The following is a 13967-nucleotide window of genomic DNA, read 5'->3' as shown; positions in this document are numbered from 1 at the left end:
GTACATAGTTGTATATTTTAGTTGTGGGTCCTTCTAGTTGTGGTATGTGGGACACCGCCTCAGCGTGGCCTGATGAGCGGTGCCGTGTCCGTGCCTAGGATTGAACTGGCGAAACCCTGGGCCGATGAAGCAGAGCACGTGAACTTAACCACTGGGCCACGGGCCGGCTCCCACCCAGTTTTCCTTTGGGTGTTTCTTCATGGAAAGGCATCAAAAAGAAATACACTTTGAGAAAGATGTACCCACAAAAGAGAAAATGATTCATCACTATTACTTGGATTTTCTTTTATATGCTGCTCACCTCTTTCTGAGGACTACAGGATACTTATAAAAATTTCTGTTCTCAAATGGCCAAAACCATTTGGGCCATCCACGCCTTCTCCATTGACCTGTGTATACTCTTGGGCTCCATTTCATCACTTCCTCCTTCCTGTTAGTTCACCCTAGTCTGGTTTCCAGCCTCATAACTCTCCCTAAACATCTCTCACTGAAGTCACCAATGGTACTGTGAATTCTCCCAGAAGTAGACTCCAAGATGGAGTTAGAGGTACAAGAGATTCATCAGGTGAAAAATAAAGACCTGTGAAACGTAGGCATCTGTGAAAGAACGGAAGAAAGAAGGAGTAGGCGGGGAGAGCCTCCGACTGTGATGCAGATCTGACAGCTCTGAAGGACAAAGGGAAGGGAGGGGACAGGGTAGGAAGAGCACTGGGCTGTGGGCAGTTCCGAGAAAGTCTAGGGCAGGGGCCGGCCTGTGGTCGAGTGGTTAAGTTCACGCGCTCCACTTCGGCGGCTCAGGGTTTCACTGGTTTGGATCCTGGGGGCAGACACGGCACCGCTCATCAAGCCATGCTGAGGCAGTGTCCCACATGCCACAACCAGAGGCACTCACAACTAGAATACACAACAATGTACTGTGGGGCTTGGGGAAGAAGAAGAAGATTAAAAACAAAAAAGATTGGCAACAGTTGTTAGCTCAGGTGCCAATCTTAAAAAGAAAAGAAAAGAAAAGCAAGTCCAGGGCAGCCCATTTGGAGCTGTAGTGCAAAATTTACCCACACTTGCCAGAAATGTGAGCCCTTATACCACCACTCTGCTGGGTCACTGGCTGAAGGCTGCCCTGGAGGAATGTGGTCTTGCTCCAGCGTGGAGGCGGATCCTGAAGGCAGCCACAGCTGAGGCTGTCAGTGACGCCACTCCTCAGGCCAGGCTTTCTCTTGAAGGGAGACCTGAGTGCTAGACCTCCATGCTGCCACGGCCACCATGGCAGCAAATCTGGTGAGTGTCTTCCAGCCTTCATCTCGCCTGACTTCTCTGCAGCAGGGGACTGTTGACCTGTCCCTTCCTCTGAGACACTGTCTTGCCTAGGCTTCTATATCTCAGTATTTTCCTGATTGCCTTCAAGTGGCACCGGCTGCTCTTTCTGAGAATTCTTTGCAGGTTCATCTTCATCTACTTGGCCTTTATACATTGGTATTGTCCCAGCCTAATTCTGGGGCCTTCTGCTTTACCTTCTCTCCCAGGTGATCTCACCCACACCATGACTTAAATTACAATCCCAAACTAAAACCAAGGCTTACATTGGCAGCCGTCAGTCAGTGGACAGCTTGATTCAGTTTTGTACGTGAGCCTGTGTCTGAGTCTTCCTCTGTCCTCTGACCCTCAGCTTGCTAAGAGCACATTGCATCAACGATCAATTGTGTGTTCTGGGCTAATAACTCCCACTCTTGGAGTTGACTGAGGTAATGTTCTGAAGGTACCTGTAGCTCACACTTAAGTATGTTAGTATTGTGACACTTGCAAGATTGTTATTCCTGCAGTATAACACTGATCGTCTATTTTCAAAGTTCCCTATTTTCTAGGAAAAACACCCCAAATCCCTATCTTTGCATTAAAAACTCAGCCTAAAACATATTCTCCACTGCGCCCCTTCATTCACACTGTTCTGGATCAGCATTTCACCAAGCTCTGTTCCTTGGAACACTAGTGGCCCTCAAGATATATGCTCCATGGAAAAAGTCAAGCTTGGGAAATACTGCCCTCCACGAAGGTTAAAATCTATTTTCTCATACTAAAGGTCTTGAGAAGTATAACCTTTTTAAACCAGCTTTCCCAACTCACTTAGCCACACGATCTTCTTGTTTCCCATGACACACTAAAAAAATTTCTATGCGCCGTGGATAAGAAACCCTACTCTAAGCAGGTTGAGCAACTTACCAGTCCATCTTAGAGAGGCTCTCCACGAGTTCTTGCTACCAGGATCCCCTAACGGGGCGCCTCTGATTCACATCCTTTTCAAAGCCTGGCTTTTCCTCTTTATCCTTCTCTACTGTGAGCTGCTTAGAATGGGTCCAGTAAACCCACCTTTCTGAATCAAGTTGTCCAGAGTAACTTCTGTTGCTCACAACTAAGACTCTGACACACCAGTGGGCAAAAAGGTTTGACATGCATAGAAATGTAAAACTTGTGGATGCAGATGTTTAGAAAATGTGAAAACCAAACATATTTGGAGTGACCTAAGACAACCGAGGGTTTGTTCCATTTTTATTTGTCCTGAAATCAGCATGTTTGGCAAAAAGTTACTGGAGGGATTATAGTCCCAAACTGGAAATTTCCCAAATGCTCCTTAACATTTGAATAGATAAATGCGGTGTATCAGCACAATGGGATACTGTACAGCAATGAGAAGCAACAATCTTCAACCATATGCAATAATATGCATGAATTTCACAAATATAATTAGAAAAAAGCTAAATGCAATATGAATGCATTTATGTGAAGGTAAAAAACAGACCAAACTAACCTATGCTAGTAGATGTCAGGATGGTGGTTACCGCTGGAATGGAGGGGATACAAGAGGGCCTCCAACTGTGGGCAATGTTCTGTTTCTTGATCTGGGTGCTATTTTCCTGGGTGTGTTCAGTTTGTGGACATTAATGAGCTGTAGCTTATGATAGATGCCATTCTCTGTATGTATGTTACACTCCAATAAAAAGTTTGGGAGAGGTGGTGTCAGAAAAGATCATTCCCCACTGAGGATTCCATCAGCAAAACCACCCAAAGGGAACATGTTGATTTCAGGACAAATAAAAATGGAACAAACCCCCAGTTAAGTCATTCCAAGTATGTTTGGTTCTCACATTTTCTAAACATCTGCACCCACAACTTTTACATTTCTATGCATGTCAAAGAGTCATTCTGTATTAATCATGTGTAGGGGAGGAAGACATTTCCTCTACCCACTCTGGGTGCTTCTGGCCGGACAATGAATTAAATTCACATGAGACAGAATAACAGGAGAAAATCAAACAAAGCTTTATAACATGTGTACATGGGAGAGACCCACAAAAACTGAGCAACTTGCCAAAATGGCGGAAGCTCTCCCCTTAAATACCAGCCTCAGCTAAAGACAAAGGAGGATGTTGGGGCTGGGGGGAGTCAGTTACAGGACATTACCAGAAAAGTACAGTAAGCAAGGGTAAGGTTATTATGCAGATTTAAGTCCTTGCCTTCTGCATTGATAAGAGTTTCTAGAGATAAGGTCAGCCCCATTCTTCCTGGTACAGAGAGGGAGACACCTTTACAGATGGAGATTTCCCTTATTAATGTAAATATCTCTTACAAAGGGTAACTTCTACTTTTCAGAGTTTCTCTGTTGTCTGCAGTTTTTAAAAGTAACCAGCCCCAAATAATCCTCACGCCAAAGAGACATATCTTGGGGTGGCTAATTCCAGTCTCCCACACATGTTTTTTATTGTCTATATTTTATGATACTTTGACATCTAGGGGCCTTGGGGACCCAGGGAGGGACTGCCCCTCCCAGAGTTGGCTAATTCCTACAGACAGCAAATAACTTGCCTGCACATCTTTCATATGCAAACTAACCCATGTAGAGCCCACACTAGAAACCACCTCCTCTCTCTGGCTTTTACACTCCAGAAGGCAATATTCCTCTGCTCTAATCACCAGACACTAGTCAATGAGGGGCCACCCCATAGCCCAGAGCTATTTAAACTGGCCAATCCCAAGCCTGCTCAGCTGCTCACCCTGTCCTGCCCCTTCCTTCCCGTGAAAATCACAGTAAAGGCTCATCCCCATAACTTCCCCTCTCTCCTTCTGCCTCCTGTCACACCCTCGTGCTTCCTCATGTGGCCCTGTGTGGCGGGCCATGCCTCCTGTTCCTGCAGGCCTACAAGTATAGACTTCTTTCTTCATGACAGTCATGATAATCATTTCTGAGTGTCTTACCAACCTGATAAAAACAAATCCTGTGTACATTTTAAAGCACATTCACTCATCCAAGAATTTTTTTAAGCATCTACTATATTTCAGGCACTGTTTCAGATGCCAGGGATAGAGCAGTGGCCATGCAAACAAGGTCCCTGCTCTCAGGGAGCTCATGTCTAGTGGGACAGAGATAACAAACAGGAAAAGAAATAAATATTTCCAGATAGGGCTAGGTGGTATGAATGAACTAGGCCAGGATAGGTTGTTTTATGTTGTTTTGTTTTGTCTGTTTGTTTGGTTTGTCTTTTTTTAAGGCAGGCTGGTCAGGGAAGGTCACGCTAAGGAGGTGACACTTGAGCCAAGGTCTAAATTGTTGCTTGTACACCAAGACACCTAGAGGTCTGGGCTGGGTGCCTGGAGGCATCCAAAGTAACCAGAATGATCTATCTCCTGCTGATGCTCATCCAGAACAAATTCTCACCCTTTCTCAACAAGCAAAGGAGGGCTTGAATCCAAGAGAAAATAATTTCCTGGCATCAGCAAGGTCCACAGCCTGCTCCAATCAAGTTGCCTTCCAAATGCCAGAAAGCTGAGGTACCCAAGCACCAGGACCCAGGAGATAAGTTGGCTACATGCCAGAGCTCTCAGGACAGCAACCTGCTTGCATATGCGTTTATATAACCATTTGCAAATAAAAAGTAAGTATGCAGAGCCCTGAGCCCTCTTTGCTCCCCCATCCCTGGGAATCCACTGCCTAGTTCAGCTTAGCAGTAACACAAGCCTTCACGGGTCACTGCAGCCCTGACCACCTGCGCGCCCCGCCCCCGACCTGGTCTGGGAGCCTTTCATCTGCGCCCACTCCAGGAGGACCAAGCTGGCCATCCTCCGTCTACATTAACAGCACACAGACATTCCGACCATTTTTTTTTATTAGCTCCAACTCACCGTGGACGACATTGGAATCAAATAAGGATAGAAAAATTAAATCATAGGCCCCCAACTCGTCAGTGGCATGTCAGAAGCCATTGACATGGCACAGGCCACGGGGGAGGCCTGCAGCTGAGCGCTGCTGACTCCTGGGGGCCGGGACCGGGAGGCAGCTTCTGTGTTCCCTTTTCTCAAAGCTCTCTGGTTGGACCTGGGTATCCCACACTGGGAACATTCCACACACGCCCTGTGCCCTGAGACCAGCACTCCATATACTTCCCTCATCCAGGAAAGACCAGGGCCCAGAGCGGAAAAGCCACTCCCTCGTCTCCCACTCAACCCTGCAGGAAAGCACAGCCCCGTTTCACTTGGGGCAAACGCAGCCCCCAGCAAGGCCTGCTTTGCTCTCACAGAAGTTCCACTTAGCACGGCTCAGGCTCCTTTCCCCAGCCTTCTCTTTCCTCAGAGGGTTTGTGCCAGTGACAGCTCCTGCAGAGGACACTTCCTAGGAACCCTGGGACGATCTGGCTCTGTGGCTGCAACGGGCTTCCTTATCTGGTGCCTGGAATTCCAAGACTTTGTCTCTCATCATATATCCCCCCCTGGGTTTGTTTGAATATTTAGACAAACGCAGCCCTTCAGCTCTGATAGTGGGTGTGTGGGAGCCTTTGTATCTGTCAGGAATGTCATGCTCCTACCTCACAGCAATTTAAAACCAGCAGAGATCCCACCAGGAGCCAGGGACCGGGCAGAGCCAGAGAGCTTCTGTGTGGCCAAGATACAATGCTAGCCACCTCTAAAATGCCACTGTACCCCACACACTGCAAGGCCCTTGATGGCCTGTGAAAAGGCCCTTGTATGTAGGTCAAATCTCAAATTCTCACGGTTCCCAGATGGCTTAAAAATGTCAACAAAGAATCTTTCTACTTATCAAAGATTGTATATATCCCCATTTAAGCAGGAAGTCTGCAGAGGCCGGGGCCCAGCCTCCTGTTTAATCTAAGAACCAGCCCTCAAGGGTTGCCTGCTGGCAAGTTAGCAACCTGTAAGTACGGGAGCCTCTTTGGATAAATCAAGGCTTCCGTGGAAAGAGCCTAAATCCTATAAAAGTAATTTATTTGCTTACCCATCAAATTATAATATTCATTTTGTTTTTGTAAACTCGCCAGTCCCCAGTTATTAATGCAAACCACAAGAAACTGTTTCAAGTAGGATTTGGTCTCACAGTTTCCACCTTGAATCTGACATAGTCTACCTGGGAAGATTGCAGGAAACCATAAATAATTCCTAATTCCTAAAGTGGGTCTATGCATAATAAAGACTTTTTTTTGCTATTAAAAAAAAAACCGCCAGGAGGCTGGGAACCAGGCATCCAGGCCGGCGGGCTGCCTCAGACGACGCTGCCCTCTGTGCACGAGCAGGCGGCCGGGCAGCACGAAGGACCGTGCAGGGGGCGGGGGCGGGGGCAGGGGACCGGCCCGCGTTCTCCGGCCTCGGGCGGGCACCGGACAAGGCTCCTGAAGCCTCCCTCCTTATCCCGAGCGGAAGGAGGGACGGCCACAGTGCGGCCCGAAAGCGGCGCCTGCACCGCCACCTCCGTCACCGGCCTGATCCAGGGTCTGCGGCCCCCCGCCGCCTGGCATGCCCCCGGCGACCCTGGTCCGCTGGCGTCCCCGCAGGAGGTTCCCCGCGGCGCGCGCACGGCGGGCGCTGCCTGGCCTTCGGAGGGGCGTCCCGAAAAGGGCCCTGGACGACGAGCAAGAGGTGGGCGCGCGGGACGCGGGGCGGAAGCGCGCGGAGGGACGCGGGCGGAGACGGGGCGGGGGCGCGGGACGCCGTGCGGAGGCGGGGCGGGGGCGCGGGACGCCGTGCGGAGGCGGGGCGGAGGCGCGCGGAGGGGCGCAGTCGGGCGGCAGTTGGAAGGCCTCGCTGGAGCAGAGCGCGGGGGACGGGCCCTCAAGGAGAAGGCCGGCCGGGCGAGAACCTGCCCGCGGGGGCAAGTGCGGGCGGGCAGCGCCTCTGGGAGCGTCTGTAGGTGGCAGGGAAGCGCTGTTCTGTTTTGTTTCCAATCATTTGGGGACAGGTGCTTCGGTCAAATGAATCCAGGAAAAAGAAATCTTTAAAATACATGCAGGGGCCGGCCGCTGGCGTAGTGGTTAACTGCGCGTGCTCTGCTTCGGAGGCCCAGGTTTGGCAGGCTCAGGTTTCCCAGGCCCGAGCCGGCTGCCGACCTAGTGCCGCTGGTTGAGCCACGCTGTGGTGGGGTCCCACATAAGACAGAGGAGAATTGGCACAGATGTTAGCTCAGCCACAATCTTCCTCAAGCCAAAAAGAGGAAGATGGTGACAGATGTTAGCTCAGGGCCAACCTTCGTTACACACACACACAAAAAGGCATAGAAAATATAAGCCCTAATTTTTTAACGAAAAATTTTCAAGTTCAGGTAGAATACACATAAAATAAAACATGCCATCCTAACCATTTCTAAGTGTGCATTTCAGTAGTGTTAAGTACGTTCACGTTGCTGTGCAAACAATCTCCAGAACTCTTCCATCTTGCAAAACTGAAACCTCCTGTTAAACAACAGCTCCCACTCCCTCCTCCCCCAGCTTCTCACAACCTGGATTCTCCTTTCTGTCTCTATGAATGTGACTTTTCTAGATGCCTCATATAAGGGGAATCATACAATGTTTGTCCTTTTGTGACAGGCCTGTTTCACTTGGTGCAGTGTCCTCAAGGTTCATTCATGCTATAGCATGTGTCAGAACTTATATTCTTTTTTTAAAAAAAAATTGGTTTATTTATTTATTTATTGAGGAAGATTAGCCCTGAGCTAACATCTGCTGCCAATCCTCCTCTTTTTGCTGAGGAACATTGGCCCTGAGCTAACATCTGTGCCCATCTTCCTCTATTTTATACCTGGGACACATACCACAGCATGGCTTGCCAAGTAGTGCCATGTCCACACCCAGGACTCAAACTGGCGAACCCTGGGCTTCTGAAGCGCAACATGCACACTTAACCACTGTGCCACTGGCCAGCCCCTCTATCCTTCTTAAGGCTGGATAATTTCCCCCATTTTGTGTATCTTTTCATCTCTCAGTGGACACTTGAATTTCTTCCATCTTCTGGCTGTTATGAGTAATGCTGCTATGAATATGGGTGTACAAATCTCTCTTCAAGGCCCTGCGTTCAGTTCTTGGGGGTACACCCCAAAGTAAAATTGCTAGATCATATGGTAATTTTATTTTTAACTTCTCAAGGAGCCACAATACTGTTTTCCACAGTGGCTGCCCCATTTTACATTCCCGTCCTCCGTGCACAAGAGCCCCAGTGTCTGCCATCGTCACCTACACTTGTTATTCTCTGCGTTTTGATAGTAGCCATTCTAATGGGTGTGAAGTGAAGCTCAATTTTTTCTTATTACGTTCAACAGGTATAAAATCATCCTGTCAAATTACTATACAACAGTTTTAAATGCTTACTTTCAACTTCTGTACTTATCTAATTACAGACCAATGACAAACATTTCCCAAACTGGCCCTAGCCTGTGGACCAGACCTTGACCAGCAGCACTTCTGGGCAGTGTTTGTCCCTGGGGGCGAAGAGGACTGATGGTCAGAGCCGACCCTTATTCCACTCTTACTCTCTGGCACAGCACCCTCGTGAAGTAGGTACTGTTGTTGTGCCCAGTTTATAGACGGGAAAACAGAGGCGCAGAGGTTAGGAGACTTGCCCGGTGTTAGCAGGTTGGGAGGTGGTAGAGGCAGCTGTGAATCCCAGTGGTATGGCCTCAGCCATTTTTGTTATTGTTGTTGCTTTGTTTTCCAAGATTACTAAATTAATTGCTCATATGGGAGAAAGTTGGAAGGTTCCCAGGTTCCAGCTTGAGCAACTGGGTGAACAGGAATGCCAAGTTTGGGAGGAAACGTGGTCAGTCTAGTTTCGGACATGTTGAGGTTAAGCTTCATGTGTGACATGGTGGGAGCAGTGCCAAGGGCAGCTGGGCACTATGTTTGGAGCTCCTAAACAAGGACTGGGCTAGAAGTGCAGTGGAGGAAACCTGGGTGAGAATGACATGAGCTTGATGAAATTCCTCAGAGAGACCAAGAACATTCTAGAAAGAAGCAAAGGAGCCCCAGGAAAGTAGGGTAAGGAGGTCCACCCAAAAGGGAAAGTGGTGTCACCAGGGCGTCCAGGGCTACTCGGAGGCCATACAAGATAGGACAATCTAGTACCTGTGGAGCTGGCTGTGTGGTGGCCCTGGACAGTATCATGGGGGCCAGCGAGGGTGGAGGGTTGCCATGGGTTGAGAGTTGGGTGGTGGTGGGCAGGGTGGAAGAAGAAACCAAGAGTGCAGACCACTCTTTCTAGAAGCTCAGCTGTAAAGTGAAGGAGATATAGGACAGTCTCTGAAGGGTAGCTATGTGTGTCTTGGGAGGGGGCGAGGAGATTGCCCAAAAATAGATTATTATTTTGTTTTGTCTTAAAAAAAAGAAAAGGCTGGAACAAACATGAGTTGGTTCATAGTTGCGGCGGTAGGAGATGGAACCCAGTAGAAAGGGGAAAGATTGAGAGGAATATGTGCTGATTGCTGGAAGGATGGGGAATTGGATCAGGAATGATCAAGCTTGAATAAAAGAAGAGAAGCCCTTCTTCCCTGAAGATGGGAGGGAAAATAGTTTATGATACAGATTCACTTGTGAAAGAAGGGGAGGAAGCAGATGTCATCAATGGAGTCAGAGGCAAATTGCCCACTGAGAGGGAGAGAGTGGTGCGTGGTGGATGGGTACTGAGGAAAGAGGTGCATATTGGATGTCCAAGACACAGCAGTGAGAGTCACCTGGGGTCACAGAGAAGATGCACCAGAAGGAGGAAGAGCCCAGCTAGGCTGGAGAAAATGCATCAGCATGTTCCCCCTGGCCCGTTTGTGGGATTTTTCTCCATCAGGGCTCAGCTGCCCAAGAGCAGAAGCAGAGAAGGTGGGTGACAAGATGGATCCAGAGTTAAGATTTCACAAGTTGGCTCTGGCTGCAGTCAACAGGGCAGGAAAGTAGAGTGATTGCTGTCATGAGAAGAGAAGAAGGAAGTGAACTGTGGTGGTTTTAAAACATGTCCACAAATTTTTTGACACTCCTCCCTTCAAAAGGGGGAGTCTAATTCTCCTAACTTTGACCTTGGGCTGGACTTAGTGACTTGCTTCTAAGGAATAGAATGTAGCAGAAGTGACAGTGTGTGACTTGCAACTTTAGGTCACAAAAGAGTTTGTGACTTCCTATTTGGTCACTTGTTCTGGGGGAAGCCAGCTGCCATGTTATAAGGATGCTCAAGCATTCCTATGTAGAGGCCCTTGTGGCTGAGGAGCTGAGGCCTCCTGTTAACAGCCATGAGTGGAGCCATCTTGGAAACAGACCCTTCCCCCAGTCAAGCCTTCAGATGACTGCAGCCTTGGCCAACATGGTCACTGTGACCTCATGAGAGAACCTGAACCATGGCCACCAGCTAAGCTCATAGAAGCTGTATGAGATAATAAGTGTTTGCTGTTTGAAGCTGTTAAGCTTTTGGGTAATTTGTCATGCACAACAGATAACCAATATCCTGCCCAAGTATGAGAGCAGAGAAGGTGGACAGCGGGACTGATCCAGAGTCAAAGTGTGGCAGGTGGGCTGTGGCAGAGGTCAAAGAGGCAGAAGGTGGGGGGTTGGTGGCATGAGAAGAAGATAATGAATTTGTGCCAGAAGGTGCCTCCTGGGTGAGGAGCAAATGGGGAAGTCACAGGCCTGGAGGTCTAGGTGAAACCAAAGAGCACATGCCTGGGAAGGTGAGGGCCAGTGGAGTTAAGGCTCATGGACAGCGAAGCCAGCCAGGATGGAGGTGGGGCCCAGACTAGGGAGAAAGACCTGTCTTCAGATGCCAAAGGTCTCAACGTAGGCGCGGGACTGGTTCGGGCCAATGAGGACACGGGGTGAACGTGGCTTCTGTGCGTGACTTGCGGCTTCAGAGAGGTTTTTCCAAAGGGTGGAGTCATAACAGCCTGTAAATAACCAAGACGGGCACTCAGAAGGCCGGCCGCCCCAAGGGGGCGAGGAAGATGGCGCAGCCGCGGAGAGCAGGGGGCAAGCGGGCCGACGGAGCGAGGGAGTCCCTCCACGACACGGAATCCCACCGTGTGCAGCACCCCGCGGGCCCTGAGGGAAAGACAGTCCTAACCCGACGGAGACACACACGGAGAAGGGAGAGGGCTCCGAAGGGACGCGGGCGTCTGAGCGCACCGGCCGCCCTCCCTCCCTCGATCCCGTCTCCTGCGCGGAGCTGGAGCGAGGCGCTCGCTTTAGACGCTCACTCGCTGCCCCCAGTGCTGAGGCAGCGTCCAGATCCTCCTCCTGTGTGTTCCCTCACCACACACCCAGTGTCTTCACTCCTTGGGTGCCTCCCCCTGTGACCTTCACCGCCGCTGTTCCTCCTTCCCATGTGCACACCCCCTTCTTCTCGGGGTCAGTGTTCCCAGGCACGATTGTTCCTGCGAGGGCCTTTGCCGCCGACTCACAGTCTCTGGCTGTCTTGTAGCTAGATTCTGCCTTCACTCGGGTTAGTCTTTCCCAGGAGGCCCTTCGGCTCCCAAGTGAATAAATCTCAACAAGGCCCTGTCCCCAATTCCAGGCAAGGCCGAATCCCAGCAGCCACAGGGCTCATGGCAGGCTTTGGCGTCCGCTGGAGCTCTGTACGTTCACCCCTAAGTCTGAATATCTGTCTCTGTGTCCTTACCCTCACTATGTTTCCCGATTCTGGGTTTACACCCGAGCCAAATGCTTTTTTTTTTTTTTTAAAAGATTTTATTTTTTCCTTTTTCTCCCCAAAGCCCCCCAGCACATAGTTGCATATTCTTCGTTGTGGGTCCTTCTACTTGTGGCATGTGGGACGCTGCCTCAGCGTGGTTTGATGAGCAGCGTCATGTCCCCGCCCAGGATTCAAACCAACGAAACACTACGCCGCCTGCAGCGGAGCGCGCGCGAACTTAACCACTCGGCCAGGGGGCCAGCCCCCCAAATGCTTTTGAAAGGACAGTGGCACTCTTCAGGGTGTCCCCTTGCTCCTGCTCACCTTCTATATGCATGCATGGTCCACCGCCACACCATGCTGTGAAGTGACAAGAATGACAGCATTTGCAGGAAATGTACATTGCAACATGACAAAGCAAGAAACACCTTTTGCAAAAAGCGTTAGAAGTTAAAGGACTGGCTGGTAATGCCTCGGACATCAGTTCTTATCCTTCTGCTTTTGCAGTTGCTGAATGTTGAAACAAGTCAGCTTGAAGTCGGGTAATAAATGGATTCCAGCTTGAATCTTGGCAGGATTTGTTTTGCTTGAGGGAAGTTGTTTATGCTAAGGGGTGCCCCCCCTGCATAGTTCGATTTATATTATACAAAGTCTTGTCCATCATCTGGATGCTGTTGTAAACAATATAATCTTTGTCTACCAGGAATGAGCCCAATGCCAATAACTTTAAATAAACACAAGCACCAGTTTTGTATTTACATTGTCTGAGGCAAGCGCTGGCAGGAGTTTTTAATGGCGCCGTCGGCCCCTCCCTGCCTAAGGTAGTGTCGGCTGTCGGGACTGACCTGATTTGTGGAGAACTCACTCAGGGAAAGATTTCATACTTAGCAGATGAGTGCTACACCCAGCCTGCATTCTTTTGTGGGGTTTTGGCATGTTTTAATTCCATCAAGTGAGCACTGCATCTTCTTGTGCTGGATGGAGCAGGGCGGGGGTTGAGGGAAGACCTTAGACCTGTAAAGTGCAATCGTGCACTTGAGCAACTGAGGCCGTCAACAGCAAGGCTCTGGGTGTCAGCGGGCTCTGAGGATTCCATTACTAACATGGCTCTGGCTCTGCTCTATGGAAGACATCGATGCGTTGAGTTGCATTCCATGCAGAAAGCAATGGAATTTTGCAAAAGTTTGGATGTCTGCTGCAATTCCAAACCAAGCAAGTAGAGAAGCATACCACTCTTCAATAGTGATAAATTATCTCTGTGGAGGAGTAGAGAAAAGCAATTTTGCCTGCTAATCTCCCCTACAAAGAAAGCAAGAACTACATGGTGAGTGTGAGCCACACTCCCAGCCCTCTTTAGGGACAGACTGAACATGTCCTTGGTGGTAGCACTATTTGGTTAATATTCCAGACTTCAAATGTAGGATGTAAGAAATCAGTTTCTGAGAGCTACACAGGCTACTTGTGGACTATCATTCTGCTGAGGGATGATGCTGTAGAAGGCTGGGGGAGAGAGTGGGGATGCTCCACGTGGAAAACACGATAGGAGAGAGATCTCTGTGGTCCCTTGTTTGAGTTCAGGTTTGAAATCTCTCAGGTCTGATTGATAAACCCTCAAATTAAGATGAACAAAATCAAAGAGTCACAAAACAGCCCACTTCATAACTGCATACTTATGGTGTTTGGTTTTATTCTCTGCAAAAGAAATGAGACATCTGACCAACCTTTGGACTCTGCCTGGACCACAGACCCCACAGGCAGGTAGTAGAGGGTGGCGATGGAGACTTGTGCCCTGGAGCCAGACTGCAGCCTGGCTTGGCCTCTTTCTGTCTCAGTGATCTCAGGTAAGTTTTTTAATCCCCCTGTGACTCAGTTTCCTCTTCTGTCTGAGAGGAGTGAAAATAATTCTTAGCTCACATGGCTACGGAGAGGATTAACTTAGCTTCAGCGCAGCACTTTGCGAGCTGTTCCAGTGCTTCCCTGAGGGCCCCTTCTTGCGCAGCACAGTGTGGGCTCACAGCAGATGCTCACCGGACAGG

The 13967-nt window shown here is 49.4% G+C and overlaps 1 long non-coding RNA gene across 1 annotated transcript; it reads left to right on the top strand.

Annotated features, from left to right (window-relative positions):
* Positions 1-6520: 6520 nt before the first annotated feature.
* On the top strand, positions 6521-12689 carry LOC139078463 (uncharacterized). The gene is made up of 3 exons (XR_011531420.1): positions 6521-6918; positions 8669-8824; positions 12014-12689. It is a non-coding gene; the product is annotated as an uncharacterized lncRNA (long non-coding RNA).
* The last annotated feature ends 1278 nt before the right edge of the window (positions 12690-13967 follow it).

This window comes from Equus przewalskii, chromosome 22, assembly GCF_037783145.1.
Source record: "Equus przewalskii isolate Varuska chromosome 22, EquPr2, whole genome shotgun sequence".
Taxonomy (NCBI): domain Eukaryota; kingdom Metazoa; phylum Chordata; class Mammalia; order Perissodactyla; family Equidae; genus Equus; species Equus przewalskii.
The sequence above is the reverse complement of the archived record's forward strand: the minus strand, read 5'-3'. Positions and strand labels throughout refer to the sequence as shown.